The sequence below is a fragment of the Euphorbia lathyris genome, chromosome 2 (assembly GCF_963576675.1).
Source record: "Euphorbia lathyris chromosome 2, ddEupLath1.1, whole genome shotgun sequence".
Classification (NCBI taxonomy): Eukaryota; Viridiplantae; Streptophyta; class Magnoliopsida; order Malpighiales; family Euphorbiaceae; genus Euphorbia; species Euphorbia lathyris.
The window spans coordinates 24464735-24471239 of record NC_088911.1 but is presented as its reverse complement, the minus strand read 5'-3'; the positions used below and the strand labels follow the sequence as shown (position 1 = coordinate 24471239).

The following is a 6505-nucleotide window of genomic DNA, read 5'->3' as shown; positions in this document are numbered from 1 at the left end:
TTCTCAGTGGTGGTGTAGTTTAATTGTGCACCGGAAAGTGTGTGACTTGCATAATAAATGACATGAAGTTTCTTATCCTTACTTTGTCCTAAAACACATCCGACAGCTAAGTCACTTGCATCACACATAATTTCAAATGGTAAATCCCAATCGGGTTTAGCAATAACAGGTGCACTGACTAAAGCTGTTTTTAATGTTTCGAAAGCTTTAACGCAATCTTCATTAAAATCAAAGGTAGAATCTTTCATGAGTAGATTAGTGAGTGGTTTGGAAATTATAGAAAAATTCTTAATAAATCTTCTGTAAAAACCGGCATGTCCTAAAAATGATCTTACTCCCTTAACAGTAGTTGGAGGGGGTAATTTCTCTATTACTGAAGTTTTTGCTCTGTCCACTTCTAATCCTTTTTCAGATATTTTGTGACCTAAAACAATTCCTTCGTCAACCATGAAATGACATTTTTCCCAATTTAATACCAAATTTGTTTCTTCACACCTAGACAAAACTTTATCCAAGTTTTCTAGGCACGAATCAAAACAATCTCCATAAACTGAAAAATCGTCCAAAAAACTTCCATGATATCTTCAATGAAATCATTAAAAATTGCAGTCATACAACGTTGAAATGTTGCAGGTGCGTTACATAGACCAAAGGGCATTCTCCTATATGCAAATGTTCCGTAAGGACATGTGAAGGTTGTTTTATCTTGGTCATCCGGGTAAATGTATGTTTGAAAGAATCCGGAGTAACCATCTAGAAAACAGTAGAAAGCGTGACCAGCTATCCTTTCGATCATTTGATCAATGAAAGGAAGAGGAAAATGATCTTTCCTAGTTGCTTTATTTAAATTTCTATAATCTATACAAACCCTCCAACCAGTGGTGGTTCGTGTAGGTATTAATTCACCTTCTTCATTCCTTACAACTGTTATGCCTCCCTTTTTAGGTACGCAATGGATTGGACTAACCCATTCACTATCCGAGATAGGGTAGATGATTCCATTGTCCAGAAGTTTAGTAATCTCATTTTTTACTACTTCTTTCATATTCGGATTTAGGCGTCTTTGCCTATCCGCTTTAGGTGGCTTATCTTCTTCTAAGTGAATTCTGTGCATTACGATGCTCGGATTAATACCTTTTAAGTCTGATATTTGCCAACCCATACTTCCTATCCTATTTCTAACAACTTCTTTCAATTTCTCTTCTTGGACTTGTGTTAATTTGTTAGAGATAATAATAGGTAGAGAATTGCCTTCGCCTAAGAAAGCGTACCTCAAATGACTTGGTAATTCTTTAAGTTCTAATTTAGGTGGAACTATAATTGAAGGCTGAACTGGTCCATCTTCTCGAATCAAAGGTTCTGGGTCCTTATCTTCTAGTTCCTCGCTCATTATAGGTTCTATTATTTCTTCTTTTTGAACAATGTCATTTACACATTCTTCAATTAAATCAAGTTTCATACAAGCGAAATCCTCCATAGGATATTTCATTGCTTGATTCATATCAAACTCAATCTTATCATCGCCTATTCTTAAAACTACTTTCCCTTCTAACACATCAACTAGAGCACGTCCTGTGTTCATGAACGGTCTACCAAAGATTAGCGGACAATTTACGTCATAAGCAAAATCTAAAATAACGAAATCGGTAGGAAAAATAAATTTGTCAACTTTAACTAAAACATCCTCAATTATACCATATGGTCTTTTAGTGGTTTGATCCGCTAATTGCAAAACCATATTGTTACGTTTGATGTCTTCTTCTAAGCCTAACTTATTAAAAATAGATAATGGCATCAAGTTAATGCTTGCTCCTAAATCACAGAGACAACTGGGAAATTCAATATCTCCCAATTTACACGGAATGGTAAAACATCCGGGATCCTTGAGTTTTGTGGGCAAATTACTTGACACAATTGAACTATAATCTTCAGTTAGAGAAATGGATGAAATTCCTTCCCAATTGATTTTCTTTGAAATTAAATCTTTGAGGAATTTACCATATTTGGGAATTTGTGTAATCGCATCCATAAATGTTAAATTAATATGCAAATTCTTAAGTTTGTCTAAAAATGTTAAAAGTTGCTTGTCATAGTCCTTATTGCGGACTTTGTGTGGAAAAGGTGGTTTGGGTACCAAAGTTTTTGTACTAGAGTCAATTTGGTGCATCTTTTTGTTTTAATGTATCTTCTTTGGGCTTTAATAAATCAGTTCCAGGTAAAGTTGAATTTCCGGGTATTTCCGGGCCTGAGTAATTTTTCCCTGAACGAAGAGTGATAGCCTTAACATGCTCTTTCGGATTTTCTTCCGTATGGCTTGGAAGACTTCCCTCTTTGCGGGATGGAATTGATTTGGCGAGTTGTCCAATTTGAATCTCCAAATTATGGATGCTGGATGATTGGTTTTTAATAAGCTGATCGAATTTATTCTCGATCCGTTTAAAACCATCGTCGTGATTACTTATTTTTCCGCTCATAGCATCAATAAATTTGTCGATTTTAGAAGATAAAGTGCTAATCGTGTCTCTAGATTGATTTTGATAATTAGCAGTACGATTTTGATTAGCAGTAGCATTATTATTATTATTATTATCTCTCCAGTTAAAGTTAGGATGATTTCTCCATCCAGGATTATATGTATTGGAATAAGGGTTATTATTTTGGTTTTGCCCTTGGACAAAATTTACCTATTCAATTTCACTCATACCTTCGTAATCCACATCTGTTTGGATTGGCTTACCATTAGAATCACACGGTGCCATAAACCTATCAATTTTGTGCGATAAGGCAGAAAATTGGGCTTGCAACATCGCTACTGAATCAAGATTCATTATACCTTTAACTGATGAAGTAGTTGAGGATGATGGTTTCGCTGATGGTACGTGTCCACGTTCCGCGGGCCACATACTGCTGTTGATTGCCATTTCCTCCAAAAGTTCTCTTGCTTGGGCAGATGTTTTCTTCATGAATAACCCTCTAGACATAGCGTCCAATGAACCTCTAGTTGTAGGATTTAGTCCATTATAAAATGTTTGCATTAAAAGTTCAGCGGGCAATTGGTGGTGTGGGCATAAACGTTGAAGTTCTTTAAAACGTTCCCAAGCCTCATAAAGAGTTTCATTATCATTTTGAGAAAAAGATGTTAACTCTTTAATGACTCTTGCAGTTTTTGCTAAAGGAAATTTTTTTGATAAAAATTCTTGGGCTAATTGCTCCCAAGTCTCAATTGATGCGGCTAGCATAGAAGTTAACCATTCTTTGGCTCGATCCTTCAAAGTAAAAGGAAAAAGGCGAAGTTTGATTGCTTCTGCAGTTACATCAGTAATTTTAAAAGTGTCACAAATTTCTAAGAAATTTGTCAAATGGGTATTAGGATTTTCGTTAGGTAACCCGTAAAACGTTACATTATTTTGCAACATATTAAGCAACGCAGGCTTAATTTCAAAATGATGTGCATTAATTTGGGGTCTAACTATACTGTTTGTTACACCGGCCACTCCTGGCCTAGCGTAATCCATAAGTGTGGCCATAACTTCTGGCTCGGTAATTTTAGTTTTTATTGGGGTTTTGTTTTTCTTTTTCTTTTCTTTCTTATTCTTTTTAAGAGTTCTTTCAATTTCTGGGTCAATAGGATCTGGTGACGTGCCCGAACTTCGAGAACTGTGCATGAACTTGAAATTTCGCACGAACCGAAACTACCTAAAAAAACAGAATTTGAAAAATAAATATGTTAGTAATTGAAAATAAATAAAATATAAAAGTTTGAATAAGTATGAATAAACCTAGATTCGTAATAAAACATGAAAAATTTAAAATTTTGTCAAAAATTTTGGCTTTCCCGGCAACGGCGCCAAAAACTTTTTGAGCGATTTCCGCAAGTGCACGGTATACGCTTGTAGTAATAAAAGATATCGATCCCACAGGGAACGTTTTTTTTAACAAAACTTATTTACAATCGGTTAAATTTACTTTAAGGTTTATACTATGGAAAAATCGTTTAATCGGTTTTGGTTTTGAAATTGCTAGAATGAGAATTAGATTAGAGTATGAAAACGTTAGAAAATATTCTGATTTAAGAATGAATTTGCAAGATAGGAACTTTTAGTACTTTTTAGAAAAGTAAACGAATGTATTCGTTTGCATTAAGCAAAGAAAACAACTTTAAACTTTGTACGAATTATAAAGATGAAATAAATGACGGAACCTCTAATTAATTGGCTTTGAACATGATAAAACCCTTTCGGGATAGTTGCCCTTAATCAAATTAAAACTCTTTCGAGATAATAATTTGCCTAAGTGTTCAACAAAGTTTCCTTGTAAAGATTTTGGATTAAATACGTTTTAATGAAAACACCAGCAATCACTTTAGTGGATTGGTTACCATAAGTGCTGCATAAAAATCTATCGAATAGAACGGACTTTATTAGATGAAATATAAATTGATACAAGTTTACAGAGAACATGGAGCATGGAAACATTCGACGGCTTGCAAGTGAACGGGTTGATCAATCCTTTCCTTGGGTTTCGTTAGAGTTTGTCAGGCTCAGGGGCGGATCCTCTACTCAATCTTCTCGTTGAATCTTCGTAATAGAGACTGGGTCGGTCTACTACCAAAATGAAAACTAAACTGGAACAATGTCTAAACGCTACTAAACTTGTTATTATTGAATAAACAATGTGTGTACAGCATATTGCTTTTTACAGAATCGAAATCTAACTTCTGAATCACTTGATTCAGAATTTTTGCATAAATTCTATACTAATCTCTTTTTTCTACATATCTTCAACTCTCCATCAACTCTTTATTTATAGTTGTTGAAGAGTCTTGATTGAAGTGTCGTGTCTGTTGTGAAGGATCGTGTCCGTTGCGAAAGGACGTCTTTATCCACCCGAACGATCGCGTTTCGTCGAAAATGAAAGTGTGTAATTAGGCTTCTAAAATCTCCTGCTCGTACCGAGAATGTTAAATTCTCTACCGAAAATAGGGGAGCATCAATTGGTCTTTAAACGAAGGAAGGAAAAGCTGGGGAACGCGTGTCGCGACTGTGAATTTGGGGGCCGCGGTCGCGGCACGGAACATTTTTCGGTTTTTCAGCTTTCGTTCGCGTCCTCGATTTGGCATTATTAATTTCTGTCGTCTTCGACTCCTTTTGTAGGGTTTTTCTTCTGTTTTCGAGCTCTTTTCGTTCCTATTTGGATCTTACAAAATATTAATGTACCTTACAAGAAAGAAACATATTCGAGAGTAAAAGCTTCCTAAATAGTTATAAATAGCATAAATTCGTAGCAATATTGATGTAATTAATGATGATATTTTAGGTATATTTTGGGCTTAACAACATCTGCCCAGGATGATGTTATATGCCATTTGCCCATCTATGATGGAGAACACTAAATTACCTCTCCAGGCTTGGTTACTCTATTCTATCTCACATTCCATCATGACTTGACCTTTGGTTTGGATCGTATGTCTAGTTATGCCCAATATATCCATGAAGATTGTCTCTACCCAAATTAGATCAACTTTCAACTTGGCGAATGCCCCTTTGGTGATCACATTGCAAGAGCTACTAGTGTCGATCATTACCCATTTTATGTCCCATCCATCAATGGTCATGACTATAACTAAAGCATCCGCGTGTGGGAAGGTGACATCTGTTACTTCGGTGAATGGGTGATTAAGAGAATCATTATCAATTTGTGTCTTGGACTTATTGATTGGCGGCTGATATCCTGGCCTGCGTACTATGACGTTTTATGGCACCTTTTGACTTCTTCTTTGGATTAGACTTCTGTGTGCTTTCATCCGAATCTCCCTTTTTTCTAGAGGAATCTATCTAGCTTTCCTCTTTCTATCAGCTTCTCGATTTCTTTGGATAATGTTGGGGGTTTAGTGTCCTATAGACAATTGTTCCAGGATATAAACCTAATGTAAATGAATTGTTCTTTATGTCATTTGTTTTAATAAGATATGGTTTCATAACTGTATAAAGGCAACCTCTTTTAAAGAACTAAATAAGTCTAATAAAAGGAAATCCCTAAGTTTATTTAAAGTGATTATAAAGTGTTCATACAAGCATGAAGTGAGAAAAAACATTATAATAAACTAATAAACTTAAAACCACCCCAAGTCAAGTGATATGTTTTGAATAGGGATTGACATAACACTATTAAGACTTGCATGTAACAATGTTTTATGTCGAGACAGAGAGCTGATCTCACAAGCTTCAGATATGCAGATATTTGGACAGTTACATGGATCCAATGAAAGGGTTCATTAGGATTGGGGGCCCGACGTGAGATAACAGGATGGGCAGATTTATCCTTGTCACATGTTCATCTCATTGGTATTAAAAGGTATAAGTAATCCTAAGACTCAAAGGAATGTTAATTAGTGATTCTGGATTATGGAATGTGATGTTTTGATCCTGTTGTAACACGATCCATAACATGGATGACTCTGGGTTGTGTACCGCAGACGTTGGGTATCACAGGAAGTAATTGCAGG

The 6505-nt window shown here is 35.5% G+C and overlaps 1 non-coding gene across 1 annotated transcript; it reads left to right on the top strand.

The window, feature by feature from the left end:
- Positions 1-3051: 3051 nt before the first annotated feature.
- LOC136221071 (small nucleolar RNA R71) lies at positions 3052-3158 on the top strand. The gene has a single exon (XR_010684862.1). It is a non-coding gene; the product is annotated as a small nucleolar RNA R71 (small nucleolar RNA).
- Positions 3159-6505: the final 3347 nt, after the last annotated feature.